General features: G+C 41.5%; 1 pseudogene; it reads right to left on the bottom strand.

Annotated features, from left to right (window-relative positions):
* Window positions 1-14,713: 14,713 nt before the first annotated feature.
* On the bottom strand, window positions 14,714-19,253 carry LOC127666301 (transmembrane protein 126A-like; annotated as a pseudogene).
* Window positions 19,254-21,638: the final 2,385 nt, after the last annotated feature.

Raw genomic sequence — 21,638 nt, 5'->3', positions numbered from 1 at the left:
GCTAATCTTAGATGCAGTATGGAGAGAGTATCTAGTAGTAAGGCTTCCTAGGGGATAAAAGCAACTGCAAACCTATATAATACTGTTTAGATTAGGAAGTCGGCTTCCAGACAGAACTTACCCTGCTATGTTGTTCATTTTGCACAGCATGGATCAGTTTTATCCAGTGAAAAAACTAACTAAAAGTGGAAATCTTCTAAGCCTGCTACATTTTCTATCAAACAAGATTTTAAGTAAAGATAGATAGCCTATGTTACACCACTCCTCCCGAAAATGATTTTTATGTCCTTGGTGAGTGACCAAGAAACCCGGGGCAAGAATCAATATTGAATTTTCTGTACTGTCCCAAGGGGAGAAAAATCTAAATTGAAGCTATTCCGTTTGTAAAATGAACTGAAAGGCCCACGTGAGCATCTTCAGATGCTTCAGATGCTGCGATTTCAGGATCAAGAGTACACTGACGTCTCTCGCAAGGAATCTGAATTTTCATCAGCTGAGCTCAAAGAATATATACAGAGGTTTTTGTTGGGTTTTTCCCCCTTAATAAGAATGAAAAGGGTACCAGAATGAAACCATCCCAGGAATGCTCCTGGAGGGGAGTGTCGAGGCTGGCATGAGCAGAGCAGAACAGTTTGTGTGTAAACTCTGCACGCGGTCAGCTAATGCAGTGTATTAGCACTGGCACGAGTTATTCAGGTGCACGGGGATCCTTTTCCCTGAATTTCCCAGTTCCTCTTTCCCATCTGTGCACCCTCTTCAGGCCTTTAGTCCATTCTGAGTTATTTCCTGAGGATGTGGGTATCACGGGGTGGGGTGGAAAACCAAAACTTTCTATATGCCACCTCCGAATTATGTGTTTTCTAGTTTAAAGGGGCAAAAGAAATAAATCTGAGAAGGGAAAGTCGCAAGAAGCAAAAGGGCAGGCATTGTCTCTGGAGACTAGAAAAAATTAATCTACCTAGTTGAAGGACATCAGAAAAGAGATCAAGTGTGGATAATTTGGAGAGAAAATGCTGCCTCTTCCCAGATTTCAGTGAGGAGAGTAATACAGTTTAGGAGACAAACAACAAATTTGGATATTTGCCCCTCCTCTTCAGTCTCTCTCTTTTTTTTTTTCATTAAATCTTATTTATTGACACTCCATCCTGATTGAACCCCCTCCTCTAGGGCCCCCCTCATACAGCCTTCCCTTCCCATGACCCCTCTACTCCTCTGAGGAGGGGGAGACCCCATTGGTATCACCCCACCTGGCAAGTCAAGTCTCTGAAGGGCTAGGTGAATCCTCTCCCACTGATCTACAGGCAGGCAACAGAGTCAGGGACAGCCCCACCCCAGTTGTTGAGGGATCCACATGAAGACCAAACTGCACGTTTGCTAAATATTGTGGGTAGCTTAGGTCCAGGCCATGCTTGCTCTTTGGTTGGTGGTTCAGTCTCTGGAAGCCCACAGGGTCCAGGTTTGTTGACTCTATTGGTCTTCCTATGGAGTCGCAATCCCTTCAGTCCTTCTCCCGACTCTTCCACAAGACTTCCCTAATGTTTGGCCATGGGTCTCTGCATCTGTTTCCATGAGCTGCTGGATGGAGCCTCTCAGAGGACAGTTATGCGAGGCTCCCATCTGCAAGCACAACTGAGTATCATTAATAGTGTCAGGGACTGGTGCATGCCCATGGGGTGGGTCTCACGTTTGGTCAGCCATTGGTTGGACATTCCTTTGGTCTCTACTTCATCTTTGTCTCTGCACTTCTTGTAGGCAGGACGAATTTTGGGTCAAAGGCTTGGTGGGTGGGTTGCTGTCCTTTTCCCTCTACTGGGAGTCCTGCCTAGCTGCAGGAGGTGGCCTCTTCAAGCTTCAGATCCTCCACTGCTATGAGTCTCAGCTAGAGTTAACTGCATAGACTCTAGGGCCTCCCCAGGTCTCTGGCATGTTCAAAAGATGCCTCTCTGCCCTGCTGCTAATTTCCATTCTCTCTGCCATGCTCTCCCTACATTTGCTCTCCATCCTTCTCCGCTTCCCACTCCATCTCCTTTTCCCCTCAATTCCCTCCCTCCCTCCTCCTCCTAGTCTAATTTATTTCCCATTCTGAGTAAGATTCAAGCATCCTTCTTTGGACTATCCCTGTTATTGGGGATGGATGGAATCTGTGGATTTTGATGTGGTTATTCTGTACTTTATGGCTAATACCCACATATAAGTGAGTACATACCCATCCATGTTCTTTGGGGTTTGGATGACCTCACTCAGGATATTTTCTAGTTCCATCTATTTGCCTGAAAATTTCATAATGCCGTTGTTTTTAATATCGGTGTCATATTCCATTGTGCAAATGAACCACATTTTCTTAAAGTCAAAGATGGGGCTTCAGAAAAAAACAAGATGAGATTTATTTCAGTGATAATCCCCTGCCAGAAAAGAACTATAGAAGAAGAAACACTAGTTATATCATAAGCCCTAGATAGTGGAGAATAGAAGTCATCTCAGATGCACACTGCATGAATCAGTGACCAAGGAGCAAAAATGGCATAGTCAGTAGAAAACATTCACACCCACAGGGGACTCGGTGGCTGGATGGTTCACTAGTCCTTGCTATTATATAGATTTCTTGAGCTTCAGTACACCCAAAGAAAGCAAAGACAATTCTACTGTGCTTTAATCTGGAGGAATAAAAAGTCAATGAGAAGTCAGTTGATGTTTTCCATACTGAAATGTGTACATGTCATAATAGAACATTAACATTCACTTCATAAATTATAGTTCATAGGTCTCTTCTTATAATTAGTAATGGATGGTTGCTTTGTGACCTTGTAGAGTTATTGGCAGCTCTTTTAACATCAGTTTTTTTTCTCAGTCTGTATTTCTTATCATTTATTTCTGCTTCCCACTTTTAAGGGCATTTTCTAAATCAAGGTTTGTATTCCTGTACAAAACATCATGGCCAAGAAGCAAGTTGGAGAGGAAAGGGTTTATTCAGCTTACACTACCACACTGTCCTTGATCAACAAAGGAAGTCAGGGCAGCATTTCACAAAGGGCAGGAACTTGGAGGCAAGAGCTGATGCAGAGGCCATGAAGGGGTGCTGCTTACTGGTTGCTTCTCCTGGATTGCTCAGCTTGCTTTCTTATAAAACCCAGGACTACCAATCCAGGGATGGCACCACCCACAATGGTCCCTCCCACCCTTGATCATGAATTGAGAAAATGCCTTACAGCTGGATCTCATGGAGACATTTCTTCAAAGGAGGTTCCTTTCTCTGTGATAACTCCAGCTTGTGCCAAGTTGATACAGAAAACCAGACAGTACAAGCATTTACTACACATGGAGGATAGTGGTAAAGTAGTTGCTCTGTTCATCAATCTCTGTCTTTTATATAAACTATCATATATTGTGTACCAACAATACGAAGTTATTTATAGGGCTCTCTCTTTGCAAACACAAATACACACAAACACAAAAATGCACACAAATGAAGTCAAACATAATGCTTTTTATAAAAGCAGAAATCACAGGCTTAGAAAGGATAAATAAATAACTGAAGGCATAAATGAAGGAGGCCAGCATTGGAGTCTTTTACCTCTCACTTTTATCTCCAGCCCAAATTGCTCTCTAGACATGCAGCCTCATGAATGTACTTGTCCACTTTACCCAGCAATCTCAAAGCAGATTACATTAAAGATGCATCTAGACTCTTCCTCTGCGTTGCCTGGTTCTAGTTACCACTTAAATATTCAATTTGTCTTTTAAAAAAAGAAAATTGCAGAAAAGCAAAGGTCATCAATATTATTTGAGGAAAATGTCTTCCCTTTTTCATTTTTATACTGTTCTCTTAACAGTAGGACTGTTTTCATTACTGTTCTCCTGCTGGGATGAAACACCATTGAACAAAGCAATTTATAAAAGTAGGCATTTAATTGGGGGATAGCCTACAGATTCATAGTAGGGTACATGATGGCAGACAGGCAGAGATGGCCCTGGAACAGTCGCTAAGAGATTCATCAGCAGACAGAGAACAGAGAGGGAAAGCAAGACTTGGTCTGGCATGGGCTCTAGAAAGCTCCAAGCTCTCCCCCAGTGAGGCATGTCCATCAGCAAGATCACACCTATTCCAACAAGGCCACACCCCTCATCATTCCCAAGCAATTCCACTAGGTGGAGACCAAGAAGTGAAGCATATGAGCCTGGGAGCCATGCTCATCCAAACCCAAGTGTTCAAACTTCACTTCCCCTCTAGATGCTTCCCCCTTCTCCAAGTCAAGAGCATCTGTTACCTCTGTGTTTATTAACCTACCTCCTAGATAGTCTCGAGTCTTCTTCAATCTAGCATCCCAACCCCTAAGCTACTAACGGTTCTTCTTTGAAATACTTGTTTCTAAGTCCATTGAACATAGTTCACCTTTATCTAAGTTCTTTTTGTACTAATTCGGAAAATAATCATAGTCTGTTAGAAAGGAGAAAAAGTACCCTCCTGGAACACTTGTCCCCAAAGCGAAAGCCTTAAGGTATTTATTATGGAAGTCATGTAGAGATAAAAACAGGGAAGGTTTTGAAAAGCAGCACTGTAACCAACAGGAAGAAACAGTATGAATGCCACAACACAGACACAGAGGAGGCTCTGCTCCCTCCTGAGGTACTACCAGGTGTCTACAGCCTTTGCATGGATGTAAGGTTCTGAACTGCTTTTTAGAAGCACTTTCTGTCCCTGAACTCTGGGTAATCTCAACCCAAGGCCTCACACCAATTACCTAGACCTCTGTACTGCTGAATAATTTCTACTCATGTTCTATGTTTTTGTGCATCTCTAGAATTAGTTAAATTAATTAAATTTCTCCAGACAATTTTAAAAGCTCTTCTATAATTCACACCCCTGCTATACTTCTGCATTTAATACCTATTTTTACTATTTGTGATCTTCAGAAAGATAAGAAGAGGCCCTCTGTCACAGTCACTGAAATAATACTGAAGACCAATAAAGTGACACATTAGATGTGGTTGATAACTATTTCCCCAAATGTTGATTCGAATTGTACTGAATGGAGCATTTAAGTCAATTTTCCTATCCTAATTTAGAAGGTACAATTATGGTACAAGGAGTGTCTTAGTCAGTTTGGGCTTCTGTGACAAAGGACCACAGCTAGGTTCCTTAGGGGGCAGACACCTGTTTCCCACAGCTCCAGATGCTTGAGGTGTGATATCAAGATTCCATCATCGTGGGTTCTGTCTGACAGGTGCCCTCATGTCTGGGCACACAGATGCAACAACAGTTAAAGGAAAGGAAGCCATGAGTCTGAAAGAGAGGAAGAAGACATTAGGGAAGGGTTTGGAGGGAGGGGAGGAAAGGGGAATGGTGCCATCATATTACGATCTCAAAACATTTTTTTTTCAAAAATGAAAGTCATTGAAATTAGAGAAATAGGTTTTAGTGACTTATTGCGTGGAGAGTGTTTCCTTTGTATATGAAGAAAAACTGAAACTAATACAGCCACCTCGGCTCCCCTAAAGCCACCCCAAGTTTAAGCAGTACCGTGACAAAAAAGAAAAGAGATGAAATAAACAGCTCTGAAAGAACCAGGCTGAACAAACACACCGAAGTCAGGCTCCTTTTTCCTCCAGGTACATTGGAGTTAGTCTACCATATAATGATCCTGTTTTGTGTTCAGTCTGTTTTCAGCGGAGGCTTGGCTAGTCTTTTACTTGTTTTCTCTCACAGTATGTATAATTCATGCGACAACTTACTGTACTGAGCTCTTTCTCCGGAGTTCCTTAGCCCGAGTATGCGGTTTAGTAGGAGCAGTTGCTCAACAAACATGAAAATGATGTTTCCTTTTGTTAATGAACAATCTAATTATTCAAAAATTCAATAAACATTTTTATAGATGTTCAAAGTTTCCAGTCACTTCACATCCGTTGAGACATGGCTGGTAGCAAGATGTAGCTTGTTAAAGATAATTTAGAGGATAGAAATTATTTTTGAAAGAAAATCACGAAGCCATAACATTAGTATAATTGGTGTTATGGGACTGGCGTTTAGCACACTTTCTGCATTACTAACATTCCATGTGGTATTCTTCTGTTTGGCCTTTCTTGACTCAGTAATAGGGGAAAACAGTAATTTTGAATATTGAGAGTTCTGGACTTAACAAATGATTATACAAAAAAATTTTAAGAAGACAGAGACAGAACTTAACCTAGGGGTTTTTTTAATGTATTTTATTGTTCCAAATTTTTTTTTAGGTTTTTCTCTTCTATTCAACAATATAACACATGTACATGCACATTTACACACACACATGCGCGCATGTGCACAAATAGTTATATTACAAAGCCATCAAAATTTTTCTTCTAAGAAAATAGTAATTTCATAAGGCTAAAATGAATCTACTTAAAAATAAAGTCAGTCTGGACTGGTGCCCTGAGCACAAACTCTGCAGCCAGTCCCACAACACCCAGAAGAAGTTCCACTCCCAGGATCACAGGAGCTTAGTCACACCAGGATCTCAAGGTCCCAGAGGCAGCTTGACTCCCAGGAGCTCTGATACACCCATGATCTCAGAATCACAGGATCCCAGAGACAGCTAGAATCTGAGTAGTTCTGACACAACCAGGGTAACAGAAAGGACCGGCTCCAGTCAGAAATAGCGAGGGCAGGCAGCACTAGAGATAATCAGAAGGCAGGTGGCAAGCCTAAAAACATAAGCAACAGAAACCAAGGTTACTTGGCATCATCGAACCCAATTCTTCCACCACAGCAAGTCCTGGATACACCATCACACAGGAAAAGCAAGATTTGGATCTAAAATCACTTCTCATGATGATGATAGAGGACTTTAAGAAAGACATAAATAATTCCCTTAAAGGAATACAGGAGAATACAGGTAAACAGCTAGAAGCCCTTAAAGAGGAAACACAACATCCCTTAAAGAATTATGGGAAAACACAATCAAACAGGCAAAGGAAATGAACAAAGCCATCCAGGATCTAAAAATGGAACTAGGAACAGTAAAGAAATCACAAAGGGAAACAACCCTAGAGCTAGAAAACATAGGAAAGAGATGAAAGGAGTCATAGATGCAAGCATCACCAACAGAATACAAGAGATAGAAGAGAGAATCTCAGGTGCAGAAGATAGACACAGAGAAAACAATGACACAGCAGTCAAAGAAAATGCAAAAAGCAAAAGGCTCCTGACCCAAAACATCCAGGAACTCCAGGACACAATGAGAAGACCAAATCTAAGGATAATAAGTATAGAAGAGAGTGAAGATTCCAAACTTAAAGGGCCAGTAAACAGCTTCAACAAAATTATAGAAGAAAATGTCCCTAACCTAAAGAAAGAGATGCCCATGAACACACAAGAAGCCTACAGAACTCCAAACAAATTGGACCGGACCAGAAAGTCCTCCCGGCACATAATAATCAAAACACCAAATGCACTAAACAAAGAAAGAATATTAAAAGCAGTAAGAGAAAAAGGTCAAGTAATATATAAAGGCAGGCCTATCAGAATTACACCAGACTTCTCATCAGAGACTATGAAATCCAGAAGATCCTGGGCAGATGTCATACAGACCCTAAGAGAACTCAAATGCCAGCCCATGCTACTATACCCAGCAAAACTCTCAATTGCCACAGACGGAGAAAACAATATATTCCATGACAAAACCAAGTTTATACAATATCTTTCCACAAATCCAGTCCTACAAAGGATAATAGAAAACACCAACACAAGGAGGGAAACTACACACTAGAAAAAAGCAAGAAAGTAATCTTTCAACAAACCCACATAAACATGATTCCACTTCTAACAACAAAAATAACAAGAAGTTGGAAGTAACAATCAATTTTCTCAATATGAAAGTCAATATAACCACCATATCCTAATTGATTGAAATTCAAAAATATGAGGAATTAAAAATTTGTTGGCTGTCACCCAGTGGTGTCTCTAATTTGGTAATTAGAGAAATATTCCAATATTGTATAATCCATATACATGTTCTGCTTGTTTGTATGTGACAGTGTCTTGCAGTGTACCACTTAATACTCTTGAATTCATGCTTCTCCTATCTCAGCCTCTCTATAAGTAGGATTGTTTATTTGAGGTTTTTACTCTATATTATGGTTTTCAGAACAGCTTACATATTTCAAAATGACTTAAACAGCCAAAAGAAATGTAGACAATTAATTTGAGAGGTGGCTTTTAAGAGAACAACAAAGAGTGAGACTGAATGTTTTGCTTGATATTTATAATTATTGTATCAATTTTGAAGATGACCTTATAAGTTACTCTTTTTCTGAGATGAATGCTTTTAAGAATCATTACAGCCAGTGAACCAGAACCTTACCCTCACCTAATATCTGTGCCACCTCCAAGCAGAACCATTGTTCATTGAAACAGTTGGTGAATGACTTCATGGATAGGACCATCTTAATATACACACCACTTCTTAAAGAAATGTACCCTGTTCCCTGTGGGCTGAGAATGATGACAATCACTCAAGTCAAATAGCTTTGACCATAGCAGGAAATCTGTATCCAAATAATTGTGCCTACAATTCATTCCTTGGTGCAGCAGAACTTTCAACTCTTAGCTTACCTACTATGAAGTTAAAATCCATTGGTGATGTGAGGGACATTGAAGTACAGCCATATTACAATGAACTCCAATGTCTAAAAATTGTTCTTATTTTGGGTTTGTTTAACAGTAAGATCCAAGATTTTAAGCTCTACTAAAAACAAAACAAACAAACAAAGAAAAAGACTTTTATCTTTTTATGTTCATTTAATAACATGTCAATTATTATTATGATTGGTATAAAATATATATTGTGTTGAATATAATAAAAAATTAAAAGTAAAAGTAAAACAATAACGTCATTAAACTATAAGTTCAAAATTCCAATGAAGAAAATACTGATTGATAGCATAATAGAAATTATTTTGCCAAGTGGTGGTGGCATACGCCTTTAAGCCCAGCACTTGGGAGGCAGAGGCAGGCAGATTTCTGAGTTCGAGGTCAGCCTGGTCTACAGAGTGAGTTCCAGGACAGCCAGGGCTACACAGAGAAACCTTGTCTCAACAAAAACAAAACAAAAAAGGAAAGAATGAAAGAAAGAAAAGAAAAGAAAGAAAGAAAGAAAGAAAGAAAGAAAGAAAGAAAGAAAGAAAGAAAGAAAGAAAGAAAGAAAGAAAGAAAGAAGGAAGGAAGGAAGGAAGGAAGGAAGGAAGGAAGGAAGACAAAGAAAGAAATTATCCTCTTACCATTTCCTTTCCAGAATATAAAGAATTTTATTTAATTTTTCTATAAACCAGACATGGATTAGACAGTGAAAATGAAGTATAGAATGTCCATGAAAAGGTACCCTTTTGATAAAGGGAAGATGGGTGCAGGTGTAGGTGGAAATAAATGGGCCTGGGAAGCTGAAGTCCTGACCCTCACACTGCTAGATGCCCTGAGCTTCAGGTACTTAGCCAGTAAGTGAGTTTGATCAGAGTTTACTCCCTTATCCCAAGAAGCTGGCTGGATGGGGTATGAGTCCAAAGACTCCAGAGTTATGGGATCCTAAAAAAGCAAAACAAAGCAAAACAACCCTATCAGATATTTTTTCTTGTACATGAATGGAAAAGATAGGATTTTTGTGGAGCAGTGAGCTGTGCACAGGCAGCCTGGTCCCTGGTGTAGCTCAGGCTTACAACCCTATGACAAGTGTCTTTTGTCTGCATGGGACAGCAGGTGTTCGGCCACACCCTTTGGGCCCCTGCATCTGCCATGCTGGCCTTATTCTATCTTCCCAGCTCAGCCACTTGTGTAACTTAGATTACAAGTTTGTATGCAGCATGAATTAAAAAAAATCGTTTTTCTTGGGTTGGAAACATAGTTCAGTGGAAGAGCCTTTATCTATTATGCATAAGGCACTGGGTACAATCCTCAATAGCGAAAAACAAAACAAAGCAAAAACAGAAATCACACTCTGTGATCACACTCAACACGAATGAGAAAACATACAAGTACCAGCACCAGGGTTTTGGAAAAGGTATAAACATCCAATAATGTTTATAAAGCTAGATATATTTCAATGTAATTGTAAATATCTTTGAAACAAGGATATTTCAAACAAGGAACAGTAGAAGGAACAAGGAAACAAGGAAAAGTAGGGAATCTCAGCAGCAGAACAAGCACAAGAAGATTCTTTAATTTAAAACTATAATAAACAGAGACTAGGGAGACGGCTCAGTCTGTAAAGGTTTGCTGGGCAAACATGGGGGTCTCAGCTCATCCTCAGCACCCACATTAAAAGCCTGGTGCAGTGGTCATGTGTACAATCCCAGCACTGTACACATGGAGGCAGTAAGGTCCCTGGAACTTGCCGGCAAGCCCTTCAAGCCAGTTGGTACACTCCAAGGTCATTGATAGACCAGGTCTCAAAATACCACTGTGAAGAACAGCAGAGGGAGACTCTTAAAGTTAACCAAATGTGGGGGCAGGGAGATGATTAAAACAAAAGCAAATTATCATCTCAACAGCAGGGTGACGATGACTGATTAAAGAATCAGTGAAGTCAAGTCGAAGAGAAAATAACACAGCATCCCAATTTACACAAGGAATAAATGAGTAAACGTTAGAGAAAAAAAAAAAGCTAAATACCCCTTCAAGAACAGATGGAGCTTTAGCAAAATATCTAACATTCATGCCGTACTAATCCCAGGAAGGAAAGAGAAGTGTAGCAGAACTGGAGAAGGCGTCAGAGAGAACAATGGAGGATCTGAATGTATTGTCTTTAACTTAATGATTACAACTCCCATGTCACTTCACCCAGTCTAAGAATGTGGAGTCAGACGTGATTCACTTCAGGACATTAATATGCGCATTTCAGTTCATCATCATTTGAAGTACAGTCAATGTAGCATTCTGAGACAACTCAAAAATGAATATTTGATCTAGAAAATATAAGTTACAAACTTCTTTTCTGACAGATTGCCTCAATCCATTTCTCTTGACCCTGACCACAAGAGGAACCTGAGAAACACACCAAGGAGAGAGAGCAGGGCTCATGATGGGACCACATGTCAGATAAGGTCACCTGGGTTCTATCTGATGGGCAGACATGGTCAGTGGAGCATGTATGACTCTGGGATTGTATATTCTGAGGAGGGGTAAAGCAGTCTCCTCAGAGGCTGCTTTTTCTGACACAGGCACATAAGGGGAGATGCCTTGAGTAATAGTTCAACCACATGATCTCTTAAGGATTTTGCCTTTCAACAGCTGTGATTTTCAAAGGGTCTTCCAATTTCTCATTCATTGACCACACATCACAAATGGACAGGTAGTTACTGAGGACATATCATTGACACTTGTATGACTGAAGGCAGTCATTAGAGTAGTTTGATAAGGCTGACAATAAAAGATGAAGAGAAGCTATTTAACACATTACTTGATAAGTTCCATGTGCCATAATTCTTGGAATACATGGGAGATAAGCCTGAAGACTTTGGAAAAGAGAAGATAAAAACACAACAATTCTATAGCATGAGGGAGCAAACCCCACTGGTAGCACTCCAGAGCCAGAAAACTTATAGAAATGTAGGAGTCCCTAAGGCAAACAATGGCTGTGATTCATTAATTTAATTTTATATTAGGCTGCTTTCTAATTTGTATTATGATTCCTTTTTACTGTTACCAAGACTTTAGATAAAGTCAGATCTCATAACAGCTCTGAGCTGGTGCCATATGCCAGAGGATATGAGAGGCACTAATATCTGGTTTAGAGGAAGTATGGACAGGTACTGGGAGATGCCATATCCCGTGGAGAGGTACGGCCCCTGGTTGGGGGAATGGAACCACCCATCCACCTCAAAAATATTAACCCAGAATCCCTCCTGTCAAAAGGAAATGCAGAGACAAAGCGTGGAGCAGAGATTGAAGGAAAGGCCATGCAGATACTGCCCCACTTAGGGATCCATCCCATATACAGTCACCAAACCCAGACACTATTATGGATGCCAGGGAGTGCATGCTAAAAAGAGCCTGATATAGCTGTCTCCTGAGAGGCTCTGCCAGAACCTGACAAATACAGATGCGGATACTTGCAGCCAATCATTGGACTGAGCACAGAGAGCCCAATGGAGAAGTTAGGGCAAGGACTCAAGGAGCTGAAAGGGTTTTCAACCCCATAGGAAGAACAACAATATCAAAGCCACCAACGCTCCCAGGGACTAAACCACAGCCAAAGAATACACATTGGGGGACCCATGGCTCCACCTGGAAATGTGGCAGAGGATGGCCTTATCGGACATCACTGGGTGGGGAGCCCCGGGGTCCTGTGAAGGCTCAATGACCGGGTAGGGGAATGCTAGGGCACTGAGGCAGGAGTGGGTGGGTAGGTAGGGAGCATCCTCATAGAAAGAGGCAGGGGGAGGGGATTGGAGCTTGTGGAGGGGGTACCGGGAAGGTGGGTAACATTTGAAATGTAAATAAATAAAATAACCAATTAAAAAATCTAAGGAGCCGGGTGGTGGTGGCACACGCCTGTAATCCCAGCACTCTGGGAGGCAGAGGCAGGTGGATTTCTGAGTTCGAGGCCAGCCTGGTCTACAGAGTGAGTTCCAGGACAGCCAGGGCTATACAGAGAAACTCTGTCTCGGAAAAAAAAAAAAAAAAACCAAATCCAAAAAATAAAAAAAAAAATAAATAAATCTAAGGAAAGGCAGCTAGGGAATGCATACTAGAAAGCTTTATAAAGCACAATACCAAATCTATTCCCCTTTACAACCCTTCTCTGGAACATGGGTTGGTTTTGGTTTTTGTTTTGTTTTTTTTTTTTTTTTGAGTTTATGATTTTAATTATAATTTTTTATTTTCTATATTCTTTGTTTACATTCAAAATGATTTTCCCTTTCCCGGTTCCCCACCTCCCCATAAGTTCCCTAAGCCCTCTTCCCTCCGCCCATTCTCCTACCAACCCCCTCCTACTTCTCTGTCCTGGTGCTCCCCTACAATGCTGGAACAAGCCTTTTCAGGACCAGGGACCTCTCCTTCCTTCTTCTTGGGAGTCATTTGATATGTGAATTGTGTCTTGGGTATTCAGAGTTTCTGAGCTAATATCCACTTATCAGTGACTGTATTCCATGTGTGTTCTTTTATGATGTTAACCAGTACATTTACCAGTATACTAAATATGTATCCTTATATCCACAAATAAGCTCAGCTCTCACTCTTCATCAGAGAATCTTCGTTCTTGAAGCTAACGGAGATCATTATAGAAATCTACAAAAGGTCAAAATGCAGAGATAAACTGACTCTCAGATGCCCGTCCCCAGTTAACGCTTTTATAGCACAATCTCTACACCTAAGACTCCAGGGACATTACAGAAGGGGAGGCGGGCTGTAGGAGCCAGAGGACCAGGATATCAGATGAAAGACAGTCTCTATTTTAAAGGATACAAAGTAGGGACACCGGGAAGAGAGGATGAGTCTTGAATGAGTGGGAGTAGAAGCTGAGTGTAATCAAGATATATGAAGGTCTCTAAGAATCCATTAAAATGTATTATCAAATAGATATTAAATAAACTCAATGATTTACTGAGCTCGTGCAGGGTCTCACAAACTGAATTTGTCTTTGAAAGGGCAGGGGAAGCAAAGATTGGAAATATTCGGGTCTCACATTTCTTCTTCTTGAGGATTCTCTAAAAAATTACAACTTAAAGTATTTGAAAAGGTTTCCAAGAAGATGCCCGTGTTCAGGTGCTCGGGGCTATTGTGTGGATTTGTGCTTGTTTCTTGGCCAGGGTTCTCTGACAAGTGAAACCAAAACCAAAATTATATAAATCTTGCTAAACAGACAGAGGAAAGCTATTCTAAGACCACAAACAAGCAAACAAACAAATATTCTTGGTGGAGCTACTTGTCGATAAGGGTGTGCATGAAATTTCTGAAGGAAAGCGTACTGCCAAAAGGACCTCCTAGGGCAGAAGAGTACTAGTTATCTTAAAAGGCTACTGGAGGCCTGTGCCATCAAGGCTGTTACCCTGCCTGGCGTGACCCTGTTGTCCTGACAGAGAGCATGAAATAGCACATGCGCTCAGGCGGTTGTTTGGACTAAGACCTCAAGAAGCAAGGAGGAAGTGAGAGAGTGGAAAAGAGGAAAGGCATACATACGCCTTTTTATCATAAATGCGGATTTGATCCTGCCAGAGTCTCCCAGAAGTAAAGAAGTTACCTCACAAAAAACATCCCCACCTCCTCAAAAGACACAAATCTGAGACTTTTCTGAAAGAGCTTCCCTGGATCCCTGGTTAAGTGCCGCCCCAGGCTCAGAAATCACGCCCACATCTGGTCTGCACTTAACTCAGAAAGTTCCCGGGAAAACGGGAGAGCATCAGCAAAATGTCAGCTCTCTCAGGGAAAGTCCACCAGCATGATGACTGACTTTAGAGGGAGACAGAGAGGAAGACAATGGGTAGGAAGCCAAAGTCACTGTGCAGCCTAATGTCTAAGCCAGCACTCATGCCATGTCCTGTTCCTTGCCTACACTCTAGTGATGTTCTGAGTGGGGAATCCAGTCTTCTTGATCCTCAGAAGGCTCTTCCCTCTTCATTTTGCCTTCCCTAAGTCAACCCTGAGCAAACCGACTGATTCATAGGTGGATAGTGTCTCTCACTGCCCTTAAGAGGTATGCAAAAACAGATAAGGAAGAGAGTCTTTTCCACCATTTTATTTCTGTTGTTACATATTTGCTTCAAGCCGATGAATTTCTGTGCCAGGTTTAGGTAACTGAAGAGCCTTTAGCAAGGAGTTTATATTGTCTAGACCCAAGGTGCACTGCAAACACGGTCTGAAGTAAAGTAGGAAATAATATTTTTCTAAGGACAGGCTTAGAAACTGTAATCCAGTCATTGAAGATGTTTCCCATCTGTGGTAGAGGGCTTGATTCATACTTGGCATATCGATGGCAAATCACCCACAACAAAACCAACCAGTGCTCACATGTCACTGTACAGGTTTCGCAGTTCAAATCACCTGTAATCCAAAGGTAAACTTACAAAGCTATTGTAAGGCAAGTTCTCTGTCAAAAATGGGACCACAGCCATCAGTGAGCTAGAAGCTACCCGAGCTTTTGTCATGTTCAAGATGCGCTGAAATAGACTATTTGTTATTAGGCTCCGCAAAAGCAGCATCAAGTCCAATATATGCTGATGCACGATAAAGCACATTCCTTTCTGGTTCTGGAAGTTGTTTAACTTTTCTGGATATGATAGTAAATACTAAATCTTCTTTGCTAGCACTTGGATTATGATTTGGATCACTCTGCTCACCGCTAGGCAGAACGTCCCCAGCTTATGGCCGCCTTCCCAGCATGGTTCCCACCCAGGTCCTCCCGTGCCCGTGTCTAACACGACCTTCGCTCCACTCACCTGGGCTCTATCTTTGGCTCAAGAGAATTTTTTTTAATTAGATATTTGCTTTATTTACATTTCAAATGTTAACACCTTTCCATGTTACCCCACAGAAAACCCCCTATCCCATCCCCTCTCCCCTGCTCACCAACCCCCAATTTTCTGACTTGCGTTCCCCTACTCTGGGGCATCGAGCCTTCACAAGACCAATGGCCTCTCCTCTTATTGATGTCTAAAATGGTCATCTTCTGCTACATATGTAGCTGGAGCTGTGGGTTCCTCCATGTATGCTCTTTGGTTGGTGGTTTAGTCCCTGGGAGCTCTGGGGGTCCTGGGTGGTACATATTATTTATTGTTCCTCCTGCGGGGCTGATGTGAAGAAAGAGGAACACTCCTCCACTGCTGGTGGGAATGAAAATTGGTACAACCACTCTGGAAATCAGTCTAGCGGTTCCTCAGAAAACTGGGCATGATACTACTGGAGGACCCTGCTATATCAGTCCTGGGCATATACCCAGGGGATTCCCCAGCATGCAATAAGGATACATGCTCCACTATGTTCATAGCAGTCCTATTTATAATTGCCAGATGCTGGAAAGAACCCAGGTATCCCTCAATGGAGGAATGGATACAAAAAATGTGGTATATATACACAATGGAGTACTATTCAGCCATTAGAAACAATGAATTCATGAAATTCTTAGACAAATGGATGGAGCTGGAGAACATCATCCTAAGTGAGGTAACCCAGTCTCAAAAGATCAATCATGGTATGCACTCACTTGATAAGTGGATATTAGCCTAGAAAATTGGAATACCCAAAACACAATCCACACATCAAATGATGTCAAGAAGAACAGAGGAGTGGCCCCTGGTTCTGGAAAGACTCAGTGCAGCTGTATAGGGCAATACCAGAACAGGGGAGTGGGAAGGGATGGATGGGGGAACAGGGGGAGGGAAGAGAGCTTATGGGACTTTCGGGGAGTGGGGAGCCAGAAAATGGAAAATCATTTGAAATGTAAATAAAAAATATATCAAATAAAAAAATGTGAAAAAAATAATTAGAGAAAGGGGGGGTGGGCCACTGAGAGTTTAGACGTGCTCCAGTAAGTATATACATACCGCAAGTTGGACTTTTAAAAATTATTTTTATTTTTACTTTTAATTGTTTTGTGTGGGGGGAGGAGGAGGAATGGAGGTCACAAGGGTGGAGTGGAAGCAGAAATGTAAGGACCAGGAAGTGGGTACCATAGGGGACGTGGTGGTAATTCCCAAAGAATCAAGAAAATGTTATGTTAAAAATTCTTTTCAGTTTGCAGCTGTCTTGATAGCGGTCAGGAAAGGCTTCGTGTGTTTCTCTCACTCAAGTGAGCATCCTCAATCACAGATACCACAGCAAAAGTAGCTTCCTTTCTTCTCACTGTCATTGGGAGCATGGACTACAGGTCCCCAGATGGTTCCTGGAGACAGTTCAGACCGCAAACACAGCTCCTGGCTACAATGTGACCACAAAACCAGACAAGGCCCTCGGAGGTAATCTGGACCACAGATACCAACATGGCCTCAGATGTCAGCGTAGGCCACTCTGGCAGCATGACCCACGGACATCAGCCCGGCTTCAGGGTGTGGCACAGACCACAGACAACTCTATGGCCCTCCGGGGTAGCATGGACCACAAACTTCAGCTGCTGGCGAGAGCCAGGCACAGCCTGGTGGCTTGGTGCTCGGGAGGGAGTTTTTAATACTCTTGTGAACTCAGTAAAAAGTTCATAAGAAGAGTCATGTGGGTTTATAGAAGAGCATTTTGTTGTTGTTGTTGTCGTCGTCATTATTTTTATTGGTTATTTTATTTATTTACATTTCAATTATCCTCCTTCCCAGTTTCCCCTCCACAAATCCCCTATGCCCTCCTCCTTCCCCCTGCCTCTATGAGGGTGGTCCCTCCACCCACCCACCCACTCCTGCCTCAGTAGCCTAGTGTTCCCCTATGCTGGGTCATCAAGCCTCCACGGGACCAAAGGGCTCCCCTCCCAGTGATACCGGATAAGGTAATCCTCTTTCTGCTACAGATCCAGCTGGAGCCATGGGTACCTCCTGTGTGCTCCTTCCTTGGTGGTTTAGTCCCTGGGAACTTTTGATGGGGGACGGTCTGGTTGGTTGATATTGTTCTATAAGAGCAGTTTTTAGAAGATGCGGGGAAGATGCTACAAGTGACGATGTTTGCCATGTAAGCTTGAGGACCTGAGTTTGATAAATAAACACATAACCACACAAACATAAAATATGGGAGCACATCTATAATATCGGCAGAGGAGAGGCAGAGACCAGAGGAACGCTAGAGGTTAGTGGCCGGTGGGTCTAGCCAATCAGCAAACACCAGATTCAGAAAAATACCCTGACTCCAAAAGTGAAATGGAAGCTCGCTTAGTTTCCTTTTCCTGGTGTTGTAGTAAAGGACGTGACAAAAGCAACTTACAGGAGAGATAAAAAGGGGAGGGCGGAGGGTGGTGTATTCTGACTCACAGTGCACGTGTCCATCATGGGGTGGTAGTCAAGGAGTAAGATCTTGAAGTCAGCTCATGGTTACAGTGCAACCAGAATCAGAAACTGTCATGAATGATGGCGTTGCTCTAGTCCCCTTTCTCCATATATACTGTCCAGTATTCCACCTAGGGAATGACACTACTCACAGAGGCAAGTCGTCCATCTGAACGCATTCAAGGTAATCTCCCACACAGACATGGTCAGAGATCTATCCCCCAGATGATATTCTAGATTCTGTCAATTTGTCCAACAACACTGGCCATCAGTGAGAGATGGAGGAAGATTCCTGAGGTTGACCTGCACCTATATCCAATCCCCTCACACACACACACACACACACACACACACACACACGTGTACACACACGTACATACACACACATACACACACACATACACGTGTACACACACACGTACATACACACACACACATGTGTACACACACACACACATACATACACACACACACACATACAAGCATGAAAGAGAGAAGAAAGAGAAAGAGAAGCAGGGCAGACCACTCTGTGGTTTAGATGTGGTTTGTGTCCCATTGTTTCACATACTGGAAGTGTGGTCTTCACAACAGTGGTGTTGAGAAGTGAGACTAGTCAGTGCAATTAAGTTACAGAAATTCCATCCTTATGAATAAATCAATGGTGTCTCTTGAAAGTAAATAAGGTCTTCTAGAAATGGGTTAGAGCCCATGAGAATAAGGTTTTATAGTGAGTTCAATTCTTTTGGGCTTGTTTTTCTCTTGTGTCTTATCTTACCATGTAAATTATTTTTTGTTTGCTTTTTGGATTTGGTTTTTTCAAGACAGAGTTTCTCTGTGTAGCCCTGGCTGTCCTGGAGCTCAGTCTGTAGACCTGACTGGCCTCAAACTCAGAACTCCACCTGCCTCTGCCTCCCAGAGTGCTAGGATTAAAGGTGTTCGCCGCTGCCACCACCACCGCCACCACCGCCACCACCACTACCACCCGACACCATGTGATTTCAATGTGATCCTCATGTAATACCATCCAGACAATAACAATGTGCTGTTTGGACTTTCCAGCTACCAGAACTTTGAGCTCAAACCTCCTTATCTTTATGCATTACCCAACATCAGGGATTACGTTGCAGTAGCACAGGACAATGACACTATCACATCTGCTATCCTCACTTTTCCCTCAAGATTGATGTTTAATTAGCAAAGAAATACATTCATTTCAGCATGATGATATGTGTACTCCTTGTAAAGTAGCTTAAATGAAACCATAAGTTTTCTCACATTTTCTGGCAAGAACAATTGGAATTTTGGCGATTTTCGAAAATACAGCAGCGCATTCTTATCAGCAGTCCTGGAGATCCAGCCCAGGGTCATCAGCACCATTAGCCATGTGCTCTGCTTGTGAGGCACACCCTTAACCCAACACCACCGTGTTTTTATTAACTATGGCCTCCGTGACATAGAATAGATCCTCTCTGGTGCTGCTTCCTTTCTAACTGAAATGTTCCTTTCAACTTTTGCACTTTAAGAGCACTTTCTTTTCTCAATAAAACTACATGACATGGGGTCACTTTGTAGACCAGCCTGCCTCAAACTTATCTTACTACTGCCAAAGACTCCCAAGATCTGGGGCTACAGCTGTGCACCACCACACCTCTCTTCCTTATAATAGTTTTTACATGGTAACGGTATGGCATTGTAATACTTTGTGATCCATCCAATGACACCATTTCACTAATCTTCAGTACAAACTCAGAAGGCTCTCAGTATTTGATAAATTATTTAAAGAATGGGTGAGTGGCAATTCTGTATTATGCAAAAGAAACTAGGAGGATTTAACAGATGGGAAAGAAATTATTCAGTTAATGCCATGCAAGACTGGCAGGCTGTCTAATTCAGCGCCTCTGGAATGTTTATTACTCTACTCTGAAGCAGTGAGAAATTTATATTGCAGCCAAAGTGATTCACTGTGTATCTATTTCCAGAACCAAAAAAGGTGTACAGTCTTAATGGATTCTTGGAACGGTTTTGACATTTCAGAATATGCAGGTCTATCCATCACAAAATTCATTTTATCTAAAATTAGATCGGCATAAGAGATGTTCTCTAAGGCTCACGTTAACCACATGTTCCTAATGTCTACAAATGTTCTGGATGCTGAGGGATGTCTGTCTAATCAGGGCTCTTGATATATGGCACTGGCTATGAACTGAACCTGGCCTTGTTAAGTATGGTTTAATGGCACAATAACTTTCTACGCTCAGGTCAACCATAGCTGTGTATACAAGTTGGAATGTCTTACATTCTTCACTTGTTTTGCACGCTTTGTTTGTGTGTGAATTTTTATCTAACTTGAATAATGCCAATAAATATGTGGTACACTTCTGCTATCTTCGGTCTTCACTAGATTTTTCAGATTCTTAGACTCTTATTTAAAGAATTGAAATAAAAGTGCACATGGATTTCAAAAAAAAAAAAAAAACCCAAAAACTTCATTTAAAACACAAAAATAGAAAGGATCAGAATGCATTGAAAAGGAGCAGCCTATTTAAAAGTCCTCACTGGTAAATCACTCATTTGTCAATTCAAAAGAAAATTACCATAGTGGCTATTATTTTTCCATTGCTGTGATAAAATATTCTGAAAAGGGTGACTGAAGGGAGAAAGGTATATATTGGCTCACAGTTGCAGAGTGGGGATACAGTCTATCAAGGCTGGGAAGGCATCACAGTAAGAGAAGGAAGCTAACCTACCACAACACATTCTCAATCCAGAAATAGAGAGTAATATATAAAAAGTGGGACCAGGTTACAGAATCTGAAAAACCTCACTCAGAAATATACTTCCTATACTTGGGTAGAGGACCCAAGGCTCTACGTCCTCAAAAGTCCATGACCATCTCAACCAGCCGGAGACCAAGTGTTAAAACACATGAGGGGGACATCTGATTTCCAAATCACAATGTAAACAACCGCTTAGTTCAGGTCCTGGGCATATATTGGAAGAAAATGTAATCAATGTGTGAGTGATAGCTGCATACTCATGTTTATTGTAGCAATACTCACAGTAGTCAACAAATGGATAAAAATGCCCATTGTAATGAAAGTCACCTATACAAAACAGAATGGTATTTAGTCATAAGAACAATAAAACCCTGATGCTTGAATCAGCATAGTGGAAGTAGAGGTGATTATAGTTAGTGAAATAAGGCACAAGTTCTACAGGAGTTCAATCATATAGGAAATCTAAAAATGTTGATTCCCAGAGGCGGGGAGATCAGACATAGAGAACAGCAGACAGCTCTGGCGTGGATATGGAGCCTTCATGCAGTGACAGCAAAAGGTTTTATGTGCTTGCCCAGTAGAATGGAGGCTATTTATCTGAAAATGCTAGAAGGGAAGCATCCTGATGCGTTCACCATAGAGAAATCTTTAGAGTCACATGTGTGTGATCCTATTATACAATGATTACCTGTACCAAAGGTTCACATGGGATGTCACTAATATGTATAACTTTCATGTCCTTACAAGACAATATCAAAAATAAATTAAATCTTTAAATGCAAAGAGACTTGTTGTGGGAAGTATATTTTCCTATATAGAAACCGTGTTAATGTAGATTCCCATATAAAGAAAATAGTCTATACATTAGAACAGTGCTTGTTTTTTGCTCCCCCATTTTTCATAATTTTGTAACAAAATATTCTCACATAATTGTGTGAA

Source organism: Apodemus sylvaticus, chromosome 15 (genome assembly GCF_947179515.1).
Source record: "Apodemus sylvaticus chromosome 15, mApoSyl1.1, whole genome shotgun sequence".
Lineage (NCBI taxonomy): Eukaryota > Metazoa > Chordata > Mammalia > Rodentia > Muridae > Apodemus > Apodemus sylvaticus.
Note: the sequence above shows the minus strand (reverse complement) of the source record. Positions and strands in the feature narration are given on the sequence as shown.